At 44.5% G+C, this 18,425-nt stretch overlaps 1 long non-coding RNA gene across 24 annotated transcripts in view; it reads right to left on the reverse strand.

The window, feature by feature from the left end:
* LOC104913264 (uncharacterized) overlaps positions 1–18,425 on the reverse strand; it is a 351,168-nt gene that overhangs the window by 172,700 nt on the left and 160,043 nt on the right. For 21 of the 24 annotated variants that reach the window (XR_014886512.1, XR_014886494.1, XR_014886500.1 and 18 more), the window contains one exon: positions 250–354. This is a non-coding gene — a long non-coding RNA (uncharacterized LOC104913264). Of the gene's footprint in view, positions 1–249; positions 355–13,450; positions 13,627–16,141; positions 16,259–18,425 lie in introns of all 24 variants that reach the window. The other 3 variants (XR_014886501.1, XR_014886515.1, XR_014886504.1) reach the window with 2 other exon arrangements.

An 18,425-nucleotide genomic window follows, 5' to 3' on the forward strand; every position in this document is an offset into this window, starting at 1 on the left:
ACACCGGCCCTCACCCCCTTCTCCTCCCACTCTCTGAGTGTTTTGCTTTCTTGAATTCTGCTCACATTCATCCCCTGGCATTTCTCTGTGCTGTTCTTCCTGCCCTGCTCCTACCACTCACTTGCATCCTCCACTGAGACAAACACAACCAAGCAATAAACATAAGCCTCAGGTTCAATGCCAGATTTCTTATGCAATCTTTTCCAAGTTCACCAGAAACAAATTTGAAAAATTAGTGAAGGAAAGTACCTGGGATTTTCCTGTTAATTGTGTTCTGTCACAGCAGCAGATGGAGGTGGCCTGGATATTCGTGCAGCTTATTGACAAATTAAATCCTCTGGTGGCCATTTGGCACTGGAAGGAAGAAAAAGAAAATACTGAAGCTATGGATCTCAAATAGCTTGTATTCACATTAAATAGTACTTACTGCTGCTAATAGTCACCTAGCTCAGATAAAACCCAACTCACAGCCGCATTACTCTGCCTGAGCACAAACTACAGACTTGTGCACTTACATGCTGCAAAAGCATTATTTTTTCTTTGTGCATTGGTGGGTGGGATGGTGCACGGAACAGTGCTGCCTGAATGCTCTCATGAAAAATGCAGAACCTGCAGGACCTGCAGCCCTTGAGCTGTCCCCACCCCTCGCTCTGTATTGACAGCAGAGACATACTGCCTCTGTATTGCTAAGTCAAAATGAAGACATGGAAATCTGCAATAACGATGGAGGAAATGAGCAAAGTTTTGGTCATTGTTTAATTTGCTAAGAGAACAACCCCACCTAGGGTTCTTTCTGCCAACTCTGACAAAGTGGCCAAAGATAAAGACAAATAGGCCTCAGAGATGAAGCACAGCTGTTAAACTAACAGTGCAGGGGGAAAAAAAAGCACAATAATTTAATTAGTATCCGTGCCCTTTCCACGTTTCTCCCTCCAATTTTATTGGTGAGGAATACGGTCTGAGATTTTAATTTTCCCCATACAGATGTGGCCCTTAAAGAGTCTACCAATAACCTTGTAGAACTCAATTTCTCTAATGATGATAAAGTGCTTTAGTTAATTAAACCTCACAGCATTTCTGAAAGCATCAAATGAAAGAGTGCAATAGCCTCAGCTCAGAATGTACCCCTTCCAGAAAAATGCTGGTGGGTTCCATGCAGCATCTCTCCCACACACTCTGTTCGTATCGGTTGCAAACGAACCTCAAGGGGAGATTACACACAAACTGACACAGAAAATGGGTTGGAACTGTTTCTACTGAGATTTTATAGAGAAAGAAAAAAAAATAGCCCTCTTACTGAAGCTAAAATGTATTGCAAAAATTATGTTGATTTTGCCTGAGGTTTCTACAGAAATGATAGTAAGTTCAGGATGTGACTTGCTGGTCACACTCAAAGAAAGGGAGGACATACTGGCAGTCCAGACCCTGATCCTGAAGTCTGAATTTTATACTGCAAACAACTTGGAAACAGTTCTCTTCATGTCAGCACAAAAAAATTTCAAAATTGCAAAATGTGGTCACCAGACACAGTTGTAGTTTTAACATCAAGCTCTATCATCAGGCAAGTTTGGATCTGCTTTATGTTTCCCTTTCAGGTAGTGGAGTCAATAGTACAAGCAATTATAACAATAATGTTTCCAGTCAAAATCTATCCTTCATGTGGCTGTGTACATATAAGTTGGCATTGCTTTTGTGCATATTTGAATCCACAGTAAAGAAGATTCACAAGATGTTCTGCTTGTGCTTTGCTCTACTCCTCATCTTTTTACTATGAACTCTGAAAGTTTTTCATCTGCAATGCAACCCTTTGACCAACACTACCACTGAATGGTTCAGGCATGGTGCTGGGCCTGAGGATGCCAGATTGGTTTGCAGTGAGCAGATCAGCCTGTTGTTTTGTATTTGACTCGTGCAGACTCTGATTCAACAAATTCCTCCAGTCTCTGCTTCACTTCACTCTCAGGTTCTGTCTGTGAGTTGGAAGGGACCCCGAAAGGCCATCTGGTCCAACTCCCCTGCAATGAACAGGGACACCCACAGCTCCATCAGGTGCTCAGAGCCCCCTCAGCCTGACCTTGGCTGTCTCCAAGCACAGGGCATCCACCACGTTTGCTGACAAGTTAGAGTCCCTCTGCCCAACCCAGCCCTTGTGTAGACTTTGCTAGATTTAAGAACACAGCGAGCAAGAGCTCATCTGGGATAAAGAAGGTTAATAGTGCCACATTAATATTGACAGCCAGGATTCATGCAACCTTCTTGGAACCATAACAAATAAGCAAAGCCTATCTGCACATCAGGTACCAGCTTTGCTCATTTTCATTGTGGATCCTGTGGTGGTTTCCTTAACTCTGAAAACCACTAATTTAATGTACAGTACAGTCATTCTATGTGGGGGGAAAGAGAAATTCTTTCTTCCTTCCTGTTGGAAAGCTCCTTGGCAGTAATGCTTGGATTGTTTTCTTTGTAAATTATATTCATGCTGTTTTCAAGATGTTTTCCTGACTTTATTGAAATTTGACCAATTTAACGAGTAATGTAGAACTTGTTTCCATGTTAAAAAACTCTCAGAGCTGCTTGGGAATAATTATTAAAACTTCCATGTGTGCAGCAAAACCAGTCACTTTTGCAAATAGCAAAAAAAAAAAAAAAATAAAGTCAGTAATAGAAGGACATTGCTCTAACAATAGGCAGAGTAATGCAAAACCAAAGGCCACCAACCTTAGGAGACCAGGGGCTGCACTGGCTCCGTGCCAGGAACATTACACTCACACCTGGTTTTCAGGCCGAATTCCATGGAAAAAAGGTTTTAATCGCAGATAGGGGACCAATACAAAGCTCTGAAATCAATGGAGAGGCTCATATGGAATCTGATAGAATCTGAAGCAGAATTCATGCAGTTATGCATACTCATAATATCTTCAACTCCCCTTGAACGAGTGCTTGGGGGGATAAAGGAGCTGCGGCTTGCTGTTATCTGATGCAGATATACACGAAGAGCAGCTGCACAGTCATGACCAACATGACAACTGTGTTCAGCCCAGGAAGCCAACAGGCATCAGGCATCTGCCTGAAGTTCAACACTTACCATTTTGGTGGGGATTTTTTACTAAACAGTGGTTCAGGAGGCCATGCCTTCATAGAACCATAGAACCATTAAGGTTGGAAAAGACCACTGAGATCATGTAGTCCAACCATCAAACCATCCCCACCATGCTTGCTAAACCGTGTCCCTCAGTGCCACATCTGGCCTTTTCTTGAACACCTACAGGTGTTGTGGTTCCACCACCTCCCTGGGCAGCCTGTGCTGGAGGAAAGGAGCAAAGCACCAATGCATTCCCAACATCCCTTGAGCTCAGCTCCAGGCAGAACTGGGTGAAGGCAGCAATGCTGGCACCTAGCAGGCAGGTGGGAGATGTCCTCATTACCATTCAAGCCGAAAGCCAAAGGCAATCCTTGTAAAGGATCAGGAGAGAGGCATTGTGCACGGGTAGTTTACAGAACTGAAATACAGAAGCTGACACTTTTATGACTTTCATAATTTCTGCAGTAAGCCGCGCGTGCCGTGCAGCAGACAGGGCTCCCTGGCACCGTGCCGTGACAGGTACGTGTGCTGATGGGACAGACACAGCCAGGTGAGTGTGCAGTTCATGAGAGACTCACTGCAAACTTTGGTGCCAGCTTACACAGTGAGCCCCCACCGACTGCAAAGAAACCGAAAAGGGCCAGACACCAAAATCAATGGCAGAACCAGAGCGTTTGTGAATTTATGGGCACTCCCTGCTTTTAGCAGCTTCTGTACCATTCGTTGGTGCAACAGCTCTGAGTGAAGCCCTTGTAGCACTTGCATTTCCACAGCATCAATAAACCATCCTGCTGGGTGAGGCTGTGCCACGCTGCAGCAAACCAAGTCACTGGGGTGTCGTGCTGCCATGAGCTGGAGCAAGGTCACAGGCCTAGATGGGCTGTTGCAGCTGCAATGGAAGCCAATGTGGAAAAGCAGAAGCTCTACTCAAAGGGAAGCATCCTGGTTTCATCCTTCCAGAAGCTCAGAATGGAGCAGCAGCAGCGTGACTGCACACCATGCACGAGGCTGGAAGAGAGCACTGAGGAAGACAATTGACCTTTGCTGAGCTCACCCACGGGCTCCTCTTACAGCACAAATGTAGAAAAGGGTATAGAAGCTGAAGAAAGCTGAAAGCAAAACTGTTCATATTCAATAGTAAAATCACAGAATCACAGAATGGCCAGGTTGGAAGGGACAAGAAATGGTAGCTGAAGATGCAGCATGCCCTTAGGAAGGCACTGAGCAGCAAAGAAAAAAGAAAATAAAAGCTGTTTTCCTTTTAGGATTAAACTGACACACCATATAGTGTGTTTATTAAAACACAGTGCTTTTTTTTTATGAATGGCAGCAATACATAAAGAGAAGGTGATTTATTTACTCTCCTTTTCCCCAGAGGTACAGGACAAGGTGTGGGCTGGAGAACTTTGCCTGCTGCTTCTGCCTGATGAAGCTGAAGTGTATCTGTGTCCAGCTGCTCACTGCCTGTGGCTGAATGGAGGTGGCACACAGGGGATAAGAGAGGCTTAGTTAAGCTTAAGTTATGGGAAAGTAAATGCAGTTAGTGCTTGAGGAGCACTGCAGAACTCAGTCAGAACCACTACATCTCGCTGTCCTCACTGTCCTACATCCAGAGCATCGAATCAGTGAAACACTGGGAACCCAAACAATTGTTGGATTTGTCACCTAATGAAAAAGCAAAAGGCTTTGTGCTTCATTGCAAGCCGCAGTGCACAGCGCTGTGTGCAACTGCTCCTGATGGTGTCACCGGTCTGGGCCTCGCTGGGAAATTCTCTGCTTGCTCACAAATGAGTCTGCAACATCTCATAGCTTTTAAGAGTGAAGTTTATGAATGCCATAACTAATATTTTCAGCATTCATTCCTCTAAGTGCAACCTGAGCCCTTGAGAAGTTCAGTCCAGATTCGCAGAAATGAACGCATGCATAGTAACTTGTTTGGGAAAAAAAACCACAACCCTTAACTTCTTACCCTCGAAATAGACAATTATCTTGAATCTTTTTTGGTATTTTGATATTGCTTTTTTTTGCAAGTAACTTTAGAAATATTATTTGTGTACTTCTGTCTTTCTTTGCCATGTCTGGAGATGAAACCACAACTACATTAAAAAGATTTTCAGAGTTCTCAAATGTTAAAGAAAACAGATTTAGGCAGATCACATCACAACCTGAGTCACAGCAAAGTAAAACACAACCATGGCAATGGGCTTTTAATGTTAGAAAGAAGATCCTACCTGCTGCAGCTGAGAAACATCCCTTCTGCATGATGGAAAACAATAAAATTGTCTGATTTTTGTTTCTGTTTTTCAAATTTAAATGGAAACTAACAAACCAGAATGAATGCTCCTCAGCACCTGCTTTCAAGGCTGGTGTGGAGAACGGAGCAAGTGATGTGAAATCAGGCAGTTGATAGCTGGATCAGGCCCTGGGAGCAGTTTGTAGTGCAGAGTGCTCCAGGTATGGCACACAGAGCAGTGTGAATCACCTGGTATCCTTCTGCCACCTACAAGGCTGTCTGAAAACATCTGACTTTCTATGGGTCCAGGAGATTTTAATCCCTATGAGCATCTTGGTAAACAGAAGGGTTATGTGTTTGTTGCCAGAAACACTTATGGAAACACTGAGGAGGTCGGAGCCAGGACCAAGGGCAGATTTCAGAGGAATTCTCTAGAATGCTGCCTACAGACAGCACAGAGTCCACCAGCGCTTCCTCTCAGATCCAGGCTGCATTTGGGCAAGGCAGGATCTTGCACACAAACCATTTGCAGCTGTAAAAAGCAATCTTGCTCGCTTCAGAACCCGTACTCCTTTCCAAAAACCCAAACCGACTTACAAACGCCATCATCAAAACTGAATGGAAAGGAAATAAAGTGCCTGCAAGAAGGAGAAATTAATTTGTGCAAAATTAGTCCCATTTGTGCAAATATTTACAAAGCGGCGGAATACTGCACACATCCCCACTCAGACCTGATGGATGTGCTCAACCACGTTCTGCTCCGCGTTTGCCTTCGGTGTCTGAAGCGTTAGCAGTAACTGGCATGAGAGAAGTCCCGATGCTCGTAAGCTTTTGGAACTGCTGATAACCCGATAAACAAAATGTTAAGGCAACTTCAGGAGATAATCAAACCTCTGGCAGGCTGGGGGAATGTCAATATTTACAGCAGGCAGCCTTTCATCAGTTAATCACTTTTAACCTTCATAAATTAAGATACTATAGAGGACTTCAGGTTAATGTATGAACTTTCTATTCAATTAAGGCATTACAAAGGCAGTTACAAACAAGACAGGCATCGTGAAAGCAAGTAAGATGGAATTTATCAGGTGAGAAGCAGGGAACAGAGAGCCCCAGTTTCAGTGTTTTAAAGGAAGTGTTCTGTGTAATTCTAAAGAAACACTCAGCATTAACTCCAAATATTTTATTTCACACATAAAGCACAGTGCCCGTACCCATACTAATAAAGAACAGACTTATGCCAACTCTAGTGCGTGCTTTTGTTATTGCATTATAGTTCATGAGAATTATTGTGCATAATTAAATAGAAAAAAAAACTGGAACCTAGAATTATGAAGCAGATACCACAAACCAACAATCCCACTTGATATGTATTAAGTCATTCCCTTTTTTTCCCCCCTTTTATTTTTTCTTTTAAGGAAAGAAAAAGGGTGTCAGGGAGGAGGAAGGGTGGGGGAGGGAGAAAAAGAGAGAGAGAGGAAAAACTCTTTTCCTTGTAAATCATTAAAAATGCATGAAGGCTTAAAGCATGCCAGAAACAGCCTGTGCATTCATTTAGGAGACTATGCACGAGAAAAAGCCATTGCATTAAAAGCAAAAAAAAAAAAAAAGAGTTTTTTCTGAAAACTGGGATAGCAGAGTGGCCAGCAAGCCATTGAGATGGCCCAGAAATGCTGATAGGGAATCTTGTTCCTCTCCTTTCCTTACGCAAAGCACTGGAGGCCTTCAGCGTGACGGCATTGGCGAGGCTCCGGCAGAGCTTCCTAAACCTTATCTTCCAGAGGAGATGATCACAATAACAAACATATGGATTATTATTCTTGCTGTCGAGTTCTGCCATAGAGAAACCTCCTGGTATGAATGGCTAATGTACTGAGCTACAGATATGAGCTCTCCTTGGCACAAGGAAGGCTTTGTGATGTGGGAGTCAAACAACAGGAGCTGGCAATTGCAGTTTAAATATCTCTTTGACACTTCCTAACTCCTAAAGGCGCTCCAGCTCAGTGCTTTCTTGCCCTAAAAGAGGCTCACTGTGAATGATGTTCCACTATGAGAACCCTGGGTTTTATATAAGCACAGTTTATCATTACGAAACAGCAGCATCACACCCCACCAGGGGATGGCTTTCGCCCCGTACGAAGCTGTGCTCCTTTGGGATAGGGTATCTGACCTTGATGTGTCACACTGCAACTAGAAAGAGACATCAGCAGAGAAATGGCCTTTATTGTGCGGAGCTGGTTGGTTTGTTCGTTTAAAGTTTTCTGCGTCATCCTCTTTAAATTTTTAGAATGAATTTATTGCTCTTGAAATCCATATCCCAGGGGCCTGGTTCTGCTCAGCACAGAAGAGAGTGCATGGGAAGCAATGCTGCCTCTTTCTCCCCCAGTGTCCCAATCCTAACTTGCAGCAAGTGACTAGAGATTAAAAAAAAAACCAACACATAAAATATATAATAATAATAATAATAATAATAAAGTAACATTAACTCCACCTCTCTTGGCACTGCAAAGCCAGGAGGTGAACCTCTGATGCTTTTTCTCAATGCTGTGGACACAGTGAGTCTGAGAGCACTGTTCTTTTGCTGAGGCACCTAATTATCTATAATTGCTGATCATCACTGACATCCCATCCCCAGGTAATCCTTACAGGCTGCACGAGGAAAGCTCTATGCAGGATGCTCAGTTCTCTGCATCCCCAGTCCCCAACTCTTTGGATATGCCTCGTAGCCCAAGTGTTGTGCAGTCCTGGCCCATACAAGCAGAGTCTGAGTCCTTTTGGCTACTGGTGATGCCACCACTCACTCCCTCAGATTAGAGGTAAAATATCATGGTATCGTAGAATGCCTTGGGTTGAAGGGACCTCAAAGATCATCAGTCCCAACTCCTGCCCTGGACAGGGTTGCCCCCCACCAGATCAGGTTGCTCAGGGCCCCAATCCAACCTGCCCTTGATCTCACCCAGGGATGAGGCATCCACAGCTTCTGTGGGCAGCCTGTGCCAGTGCCTCACCAACCTCTGAGTGAAAAATTTCCCCTTAACATCTAATCTAAAATCTCTCCTCTTTTAGTTTAAACCCATTCCCCCTTGTTCTACTGCTAAAACATGAGAAGGAATAGAAACACCAGGCTTAACTAAATCAGTGCTAGGGGGAACCTGTGACAAATGTTGGCCAGTATGGGGACTGCCATAGCCAGCAGCTTTTCCAGGGCTGAAACTGCAAGCCAGATAAGACAACCCACTTGTTTTCTGGTCCTAGTGACCACAGTGGAAGGTGCTGTTGTGCCATCACTGCTCCCAACTGGGTGCTGCTTGCTTCCTAATGATGCCATTTCCTACCCTAGGCAAAAGTTGGTCAGGTTTGGCCTAATCAGCAATTTTTGAGCTTTTGATTCCCACTCTCTCCCCACCCCCTCCTTTTGTCAATATTCATTTTCAATGCTTGAAGTCAGAGTTCCTTTTTTGCTGACAGAGCTTTTTCTGCCTCACTCCTTCAGGTGGAGAGCTGACAAGTGACCACTGCATGTGCAGGGAAACTTCAAATGAATCTCAAAAGGAAGTATTTGTGTGAGAATGAAAGGGCATCCCAGGTTTCTGCTGAGTAATGGATGTGATAATAATTGTAGGGGAAAAAGATCCAAACAGTTGTGCTTTTTTTCTTTCTGCAGTCAGGCTCTTGATCAAAAGATGTCAAAGAGCTGCTCTTGCCAGAGCAAGCACTGTGCTTTGATTCTGGGGCATGCAGGAAGGACAGTTGCCAACCTGGGAATCGGGAAACTGGCTGCTGCTCCTTTGAACTCTATCAAAAGCTCATCATATTTACTTCTTCCAATTTATGAGTGAGTTTATTATGGGAGTGAAGGAAGGGCTGGTAGCCAAGGCTGGCAGCAAGTCGGAAGCAGGGAATTTGGCTCACCAGAGCATTGCCAACCCCAGCCCCATTGCAGCCTCTCTCAGCCCCAGGCAGCTGCCAGTAGCCCTGCTGTGGGCTGCTCTCCCATGGGACAGCCCATTGCTCCCTACAGTCCGTCAGCTTTGACATGCAGAACAATGCAGCTGCAATCAAATGCCTTCCTCCTGCCCACCGAGGCCTGGGATCAGGTTCCACCTGTATCTCTTACCTTCCACCTACAACTTTGAAGGGATTGTTCTTGAATGGTATCTGGATATCTCAGAGTGGAATTTCATTCTTCTGAGACTTTCAGAAGTATAGGGGGTGAAGAATTAGCATGACACAGGGAGCACACTGAGCGGGCTGTGGTGCACAGAGCTTTCTGTCACTATTGTTGGCAATGCCTGAAAAAGACGATGTTCTCCAGAACGTGGGAATTGCCATGTGAAGCACTGAACAGCATCTGTGTGTTTTCCATTCCTTGAAGAATAAAGACAGTTTCCCTTCTTAGCACAACATAGGTTAAGGCGTACTGAGATCAGGCTGGCATCTTCTCACCAACAGTAGCCAAAAATAGATGTCTTGCATGGGGAAAATGAACACAGGGACAGGCTGCTGTTTCTCAGTACATTTGCTCCACGTGGGCTGAAGAAATATGTGAAAGGCACGGATCAAAACAGAGCCCGTTCTCCAGGCCTCAAGCACTTTTGTGCAGGACTGAATTCTGCTGGGCTTAGTGCTGTTTTGCCCATGTAAAGCAAATATCAAAGAAGTAGAATAAATACATCTAGGAATTCAATTACCAGCTTTTGAACTGAGATTCCTTACAGCTGATCGACACAGATCCTTGGTCAAGTTATTCACATTGAGAGCATACCCTAAACTAAGTCAAAATCTCCCATCTTCTGGTGCACTCCAGCACATTCACAGTCCTCATGAGTATAGCAAACACCAAAGGAACCATCATGCACTCTTGAAGTCCATGTAAAACATCTAGAGAGAAGTCGTTACTCTGCAGCTGAGCAAAGACAGTGTTTCTAGGATGCTACTAAAGGAATAAGCTGCATCCTAGACTTTGTCCGTGTTTCTGAATGAGATGTCCTGGCTGCTTAGTTGAGGAGACTGTCAACATGACTGATCACCCCTCGGTGCCTCAGGAAAGGGCTTTTGTTTATATTTCAGGTAGACAGTTTTACTGCATTATATATGATCCTTACAATTGTTACCACTATCGGTTTCTGCCCTAAACATAGTGTGAATGTTCCTTACCCTTACCCTGGCGTCACTTCCATCCTTCATGCTCCCACTCCAGGTCTTACACCAGCTCCAGAAGCAACAAATCAGTACAAGTGCTTCACTGCTCTCCAGGGCTCAGTTCAGGGACATTCCTCCATCCACAGCCATGCCGGGAGAAGCTGTGTCTTGGAGCTGAACAGAAACTCTGATCCCATGCAGCTCCTCTGAAAGCCCCTCATAAATATACCAGGCTTATGCTGACAAGCTCACATCAGATTTATACCCGCAGGACGGAGCAGCCACTTGTTCAGTCACACGGAGTGTCCCCAAGTCCCTTCAGACTTAGCAGTGAATAGCCTGGTAACAGGACAGATCTTTGACTTCGCTGCCTCTCAGGTTTCACTGACTTCCTATGGATTTTGGGGGCAGAGAAAAGAGAGGGCCTTCCCACTGGGGGAGAGACCAGGACCAGGCTGAGAAAGAACCCCTTGTTTTGCTGAGATCCCACTCAGAGGCATCAAGGAAGAAGCTTTGTGAGAGACTGCGAGCCCACTCTGCCTTTTTATATTTATTCTCTTGTTGATGCTCCAGTTGAACTAGCTCACTCTACAGGCCAGGAAAAGCTGCACCTGCTGATTCCAGCTCTAGGTTCATCTTGTGCATCTGAAAAGGAAATGGGAAACATCCACATTGCCCTCCAGCACTAGAGTAAAGCAGTGAGGAACTTAGGAAGCAAGTGGTGGTGCATCTCAGCATGACATGCCAAGCAAAACAGCATGTTCCTCCCTGTTTGCTCTGTGCTTCTGACAGTGCCACAGGGAGCTTCCTGAATTTCAAAAAACCTCACATCCTATGTAGGTCCAACTCCCAAGGCAGCTGGAGAGCAAGAACTGTGTTGTCACCATGACAGAATCCAAAGGATGCCTCAGAGGAAAGAAGAAAGGAGAAGGAGCACTAAGTTATCCTAGCTGCAACACAATCAGCCTCCATTTCCATGTCCTGCCCTTGTGCATGCCCTGTGTTCCCCCACAGCATCACTGGTCACATTACTAACTCCTTTACAACAGGGCAGTTTTGTACTAAGTTGGTACCTTCACCAAGACTAGGTATAGAAACAAAGTCCAATGTTTTAAGACATGAATGTCAAGAAGAAGAACTGGCATCTGCCAGTTGTCTGTGCCTTTATGGATTTGTTTAGTGATTTTCCATAGAGAAATTGCAGTACCTGGGAGGGAAGACTGAGAACTGTCATCAGGAAAAAAATAGGCATAGATCACTGAATTATAGTTTATTGGCCTGAAATTACAGGTTTCAGGGTGGGCAGGAGTTAGAATACACATACAGCACAGAAGCTTACCCTTCCTTTACTAAATGAACGCAAATAAGTATTTCACTACACATTATTCAAAATGTAGCAGATGCAGTATGAATGTGCTCCCAGAACACTCCTGGTTCATAGAACTGACCACAGCACTTGGGTGTCCTGGGCAGCCTCCTAGCCAGGTACTGGCCTGGGCCAACTGGGATTGAGAGAGGGATCCACTGAACTTACAGCCAACTAGACAAGGAAAACAGTGACCATGATGAATACAACGGCAAAGCAGGAAAGTGCAAATGCCAGCAAGTCATTTCCTCTCCGTAATTAAGGTTCCCTGCAGAGACACAGTAAATACAATACCTTACGGATTTCAAATTTCCGATGGCATTAGTGTATCTGAGATGCACTCATGTTATTTGCAGAAGCAGTCCAGTCTACTTTAGCATGGATCTGGAAAGAAACTTCTTTCCTCAGGTGATAGGACTGCTACTTCATGCACAACTCATTAGCCACTCTGTTGAACTGCCAGTTACTAATTTTTTTGATCTATGGCTTTTGAGTATGTGTGCCCCCCAGGCTTGCTGGGACCACTCATTCTTCCCCACTTGCCCACCAATGGGCTCTCAGGCACCGGTATTGCTGACCTTTCCTCTTTGGGAAACGTTAATCTGATAGGCAGTCATTTTACTTAACTTTGTGAACTACTCTGCTGGCTTGATTTCTCCTTTCATTGTTAAGCTAAAACCAAAATAAAAATGACAAAAAAAGAAACTCATGACTGCAGGACAAAAATAGCAAGCTGAGTTTTTTAAACATTGACCCGTAATGGCACATCAGTGACTGTGGGCTGCAAAAGATAAGGAGAATCCTGGCTGCAGCTTGGAAATGCAAACGCACTGGCAAGAGAGTGATTTCCAGCCTACTCCCCAGCACCATGAAATACAAGGTCATGCTTCCTCTGTGCTAGAGAAACAGGAAAGTAGGTCTATTTTTTCCAGTTTCTTCAAGGTAGTTCTCACTTTTCCATCAGTGCCCACCTAGACAGCTCCGCTGAGTGCACACAGAGAAACAACAGCAAATAACAAAATGTGACAGGAAAATCGAGCAGTAACGGATTTAACATCTCATAATACTTCAAACTTTTGAAAATAACTTGATCAAGTCTCAATGAGACCCCTTTAAAACAGCAAAGCATCTCTTGCATGAAAATGTATTCACCAGAGTGCCGTTAATAGCCAGCTACGATAGACCATTTTTACCACTGAAATTGCTGCTAATTCATCATATCTCAAGGGTTGGTTTTCTAACTTGTAACTTGCATTCCATCAGTACACTGCAGCAATTCTTTGTAAAGCAGTTCTGATAAAGCAGAATAGAGCTAAGGCCAGGAGAAATAAAGTGAGCATGGGCTCAGAGCAAGGCAGGGCAGCCGAGGAACTTAAAGCCCCCCAAAAGAAGTGGCTGCAGAGCTCCCCCTGCTTTAGCCTCAGCTCATTAGCTTCCAATCCTCTACCAGCTCCTCCCATAAAGCAGGTGAACTCCACTATCAGAATCACAGTGATAAATGCAGCTTTTTCCCTCACACGGGCTGCTCAGACTCATCGGCTGCAAACAGAAGTGGGACCGAGCAGCCATCCTGCAGCCCTGCCCCACTGTCAGCACTCTCCTGCATGCAGAAATAATAGAGCTGACTTACAGTGGAGGTTTTTTTTGTCACCGTCTCCTTTTTGTAAAGATTTTCTGGTGGGAGTGTGGTACGCAGAAGTGCCTAATAGCTGGCCATCCTACGGAATCACACTGAGTACTGCTTATGGTAGAGTCAGATCACACTTGTTTTAAACTCTTGAAAAATATTAGGGTTCACTGTATCCCCTAAAAAACAGGAGAAAGAAAAAGAATTTTGTGTTCAATTGGATTTACATATTTTGCTTAATTTTGCACCATATGATTTGTCAGAAATCCTCAGCCTGCTCACTAACATTTGCTTGCTTGACCAAGCTTCTCTTTGCACTCGTACTCCCAAACTAACCAGGGAAACACAAAACAGGTAAAGGCAGCAAGAAGGGAGCCAGCCAGCTGAGCTTCACACCCTGCAGCAGCAAAGCAGCTCTCAGCATCACGACTGGGAACGGCTGCTCAGTGCCTGCCCGGCACCTTGCTGAGTCGGATCAGAAATTCATGGGAAGGGATGGATATTGAAATGCTAAAATCTTCATCCGCTGGGAAAAATCTATGGGATAGGACCAATAAAACATAAACCAGGGCAACAGAATTATTAATCGCTCTAAAGCGCAGTGACGGCTCTCTGCCTGGAACTGCACCCTCTGGAGGATGCATCCCAGCAGATCTGCGGCAGCGCTCAGCTCAATATTGATGTGTGTGTGTTTTATCACACGCTAACATGGGACTCTCTTTGATTTGTATATGGGATTAAAAAAAAAAGAAAAAAAAGAAAAAAAGAAAAAAAAACACAACGAAGTTTCCATCAAACTTACGGAGAACCTTAATGGTGATTTAATGCAGTGAAATCTGGCTTGCCACAGGACTATGACAGGGCTGTATTTTGTTCCTGCCAGGGTTGGGTTTTCTGTACAGTACAGCAGCATTTCTCTTTCCTTTTTTTTTTTTTTCATCTTTTTAAACGAAAAACAAATGAATCATTTATGAAACTGTGGAGCCTTGTCTGGACACTGAGCGCTGTTAAAGGGGCAGGGGCATAGGGAAGGGAAGAGGGGAGCCTCAGCCCAGGGCAGAGAGCAGCGTCACAGCCACGGCAGGCAGGTTTGCTCAGCACACGTCAGCAGGTTGGCCTCCAGGTTGCGTTCATGAATAAATTTCACTTTGCAACAGCAACCGTAAAGAAGAAAAGAAAAGGAGCTGGCAACACCCGTGGCTGCATAAGGGTAAATCTACTCAGCTTTCAGCCCGAGTGCTTAATAACACCACCTAAGGCCATGCTGTGAACACACTGTCTAGGGAGCCTTTTTGCTCTTTTTTTTTTTTTTCCCCTCTGCTGTATTTCATCATGCTTAATATTAAAATTCAATAATTGCTGGCATGGAGATGAACCCCTTTCTCTGGGAATAGCCCTGAAAAACCAGGAAGCAACCTGGCAAGATGCTACCATACAAAAAGCAAAAGGAATTCCCATCCCCTTGTGCCCTGTTTGAACTATTGACAGCCTCAGCACTTCACGATTTACCTCTCTCTGCTTGGGGAGAAAGAAAGCAAGAGGCAGCGGATCAGCCTCAGCGTATGCGACTGACATATATAATCTAGATTGGCTTTCCTAGGCAGACCTTTGACTGAGGAGGAAGAAGAGCAGCTGGTCAAAGTAATCTGCTCGTAGCAATTTGCATAATTTTCTCCCCCGTTTCCTCGGGCATTGTGAGCCTGTCTGGAGAGGAACACAAGCGGCAGATGCCGTGTCGCTCTGTCACAGGGTACAGCAAAGTGGAGAACGTGGGTCAGAATTCATCTGCTAAATATCCCCAACAGGTTAAACAGTTCTGGAGAGCCTCAGTCACAGATCTTCTTTTCAAAAGCTTTTTTTTCCCTCCCTGCACCAAGTACAAATGATTCTGTTTCTCCAGCCATCGCATGTTTCCTTTCACACTCGTGTGCTATTCAGAAAGACAGTCTTTGTGTTTCTTTATGGAACCGACTTTCAGGGCCAGGGGTTTCTTTCCCCTGCTTGGATGGAGAAGCCGTTACAAATAGGTTATTTGAGAGCTTAAAGCCAGCTTTCTGGATTAGAAACGAATGTGCATTTAATATTAAATGCAATACTTTTAACCATGGTAAGCTGAAAACTCCTCCAAAGCTGCAGTTTTCTTTTGGTTTGGGATACTGGTGGGAGCTGCAAGTTTTGCATTTGGCCCATCTGCTTCAGAAATGGGTGCCTAAAAGCAAGCACCTGAGTTCTGCTTGTGCTGGGACGAAGGAATCCTGTGGGCAAAGCATTGCTGACTGATCCTAACTGGAGCTCAGGCCCTGCATTGTGCTCACATTGTTTTTGAGCCTGGTTCTGCATCAGGCAGAGCCAGCAGCACCATCCACCTACAGGAGATGTGCTTGCAAATGCACCATCCATTGCCTAACTACTGGATTTAAGCAATAAACAAACATTTATTTGTAAATTCTTTGGGGGAAAAGCGAAGTATAATTATAAAGCCTTAAAAAATGCTTTTTCTCCTGCAATATTCTTCTCAAGTTGCTAGAGACAGACAGCATTGATTTACTTTATATCAGCTCTTAGTGCAGTGACAACAAGGACTGCCCGTGTGTGGTGGCTAGCAGCCACATTTCCCACTGCAGAACACACTGCAAGAGGGACCATTAACCACCCCATGGCATTACTCTCCTCCTCTCCCTTGGGCTATCTTACCTCTGGTGCCAAGATTTGCCACCGACAAGTTCAGACAGCCAACAGCAATGACTTGTCCCTGCTGGCCATCTGGGAAGCCTCCATCTCAGCAGGGATAACGCACACTGTTGTCCAGTCCTGCAAAGTTATTGCCAGGCTCTTATTAGATGCCAGAGAAGGAGCCCAAGATCTGTTTTAGGCTTCAGAGTGAGCCATGATGATATGGTGGTGAAACCAAAGGAAAGCACTCTGCTCCAAAAGGAGACAACCAAACTCATTCTCGCCCTCCTCCCCATCCCCCATATGCCATGCCTCCCCTCACTTTCCAGGGAGGTCTATTTTTATGGATGCAGACTGCACCATCTGTGCTTCTTCATCCCATGTCCTGAGTCATGGGCAGTGCTGGGAACCTCCAAATCCAAGGAGGAGGCTCTGCAGGGCAGGAGCTCATGGAGCAAAACAGTAATTCTGTCATCTCAGAAATCTGCATACAGACCTAACTTCTGAATATTTCAAACTTCAGGACGGTTTATTATTGTTCTAACTCATTTCCTAAAATATACACAACTTCATACTCCATATAGTGCAGAACAAGCTCTCAGTCTGAGCAAACCAGCCATCCACAGAACCTGGCAGGAGCCAGCATTTCACAGCGTTTCTCTCCATATCTGAACCCAGCTGGAACTGGAACATCCAAGAGTAGAAACATTACTCTGTTTGCCTATCCCTGCAGTGACATTTTATTTTTTTAGATTGTCTGAAATCTACTGGAGTGGGGTGGATTGTGCAAGGCCTGATCTTAAAGCTGCCTAATTAATAAACATGTTGGGGAAAAGAAGCTTTTTTACCTCCTTTGACGTCACCAACATTTTTTGTGGGATTTCAGAAACATGGTCCCTCCCCCCTCAGTTCTCTTTCCCCTGTGGATTTGTCTCAGGGCCTTTTTAGAGTTCTTAATTAAAAATTAAAATTAAGAAAGAAAAAAAAAAAAAAGCTGGAAAACAAACTCAGGGACTTTCCACCTCTGCACCTACCCTTAGGTAGGTACCCTCCATGACCAAGTCCCTTCCAAGAACAGCTATTGAAGTCCATCCCTGGTGCATGTTGACATCCCATAACCTCTCAGCATCTGACATGGTGGTGCCCAGCAGTGCCATGCTGTGAAGCTCCTCTGGGGCTCCAGCACACGACAGGGATGTCCCTCTGATCTCCATGGGCAGCTGGCAGCTCCCTGAGGGTTTCTGCTCCGAACAGCTGCACAGAGCAAATCTTCCCCCCTAGCTATGGCTCTGAGGAGAACTCAGCTTTAAAGGAAGAGCCAGGACCATCATTTCCATCATTCTCCCTCTCCACTACTTAGCAGCAAATGAACTTTCTAACAGCAAGAGAAGGCTTTAACCTTTTGTTACTGAATTGGGACAAAAGTCTTTTCCATCACAAGGCAAAACAAGGGAAAAGAAAAAAAAAAAAGAAGACTTGTAGGAAAGAAGGAAGGACAAACATTTTCTTTGACTTTTTTTTGACTTTGATTGTTTTCATTCCAGCTTGAGCCTTTGTTGGGGAAGCTGTGCCACCCAGCCCCACAGCCCCACGCAGGAGATGTGATTAATTTGTGCACGAGGAGTGATTTGTTGGCATGACAGCCATAAACAACAGGCTCCATTAATTAATATGGGATTGGAGCATCAGTTCTGCATCCAGTGGCATCAACTCTGCCCTTGCTCATCGAGAGAGTATTCCAGAAATGAAAAAAAGTAATACTTTAAAGAATAATAATAAAAAAAATTAGGATGGTAAAAGAGCCTTCTTTTATCCATTTTAACGTGCCCTTTGAGGCTTTTCCTTCCTGAGGTAGCTAATTACAGAAACCCAAAGAGTTAATTTATTCTGTAAAAGCCCCTTTCATTGTTCTGTTAGCACGACTGGTAAAATCACGGTTTTCATTTAGTAATCCAACATGTCCCATATCCTCTCCCTCATCTCCTATTACTATTAGTGTCAGCCTTGTACTAACCTTCCATTTCTTTCTTTTTTTTGTGTGTGTGTGGAAACTAACTACCTTTCAGTCACTGAAATGCTAATTTCGGAGACAGGCAGTAGGCAGCTAGAAGATAATGTTACATGTTTCCATCCTCCCACGGGGGAGAAACAAGGAAGAATCACAACATCTGAGATGCTTTTGCATTTTGGATAGGAAGACAAAGGGAAAACTGTTTGTGTGTATACGCAGACACAAACACATTTGGAGACTAGGTCTTAGAGATTAAAAATGTAATTGATATTAGGTGCATTTTCTCTTTGCAGG

Source organism: Meleagris gallopavo, chromosome 15 (assembly GCF_905368555.1).
Source record: "Meleagris gallopavo chromosome 15, MGAL_WU_HG_1.1, whole genome shotgun sequence".
NCBI lineage: Eukaryota > Metazoa > Chordata > Aves > Galliformes > Phasianidae > Meleagris > Meleagris gallopavo.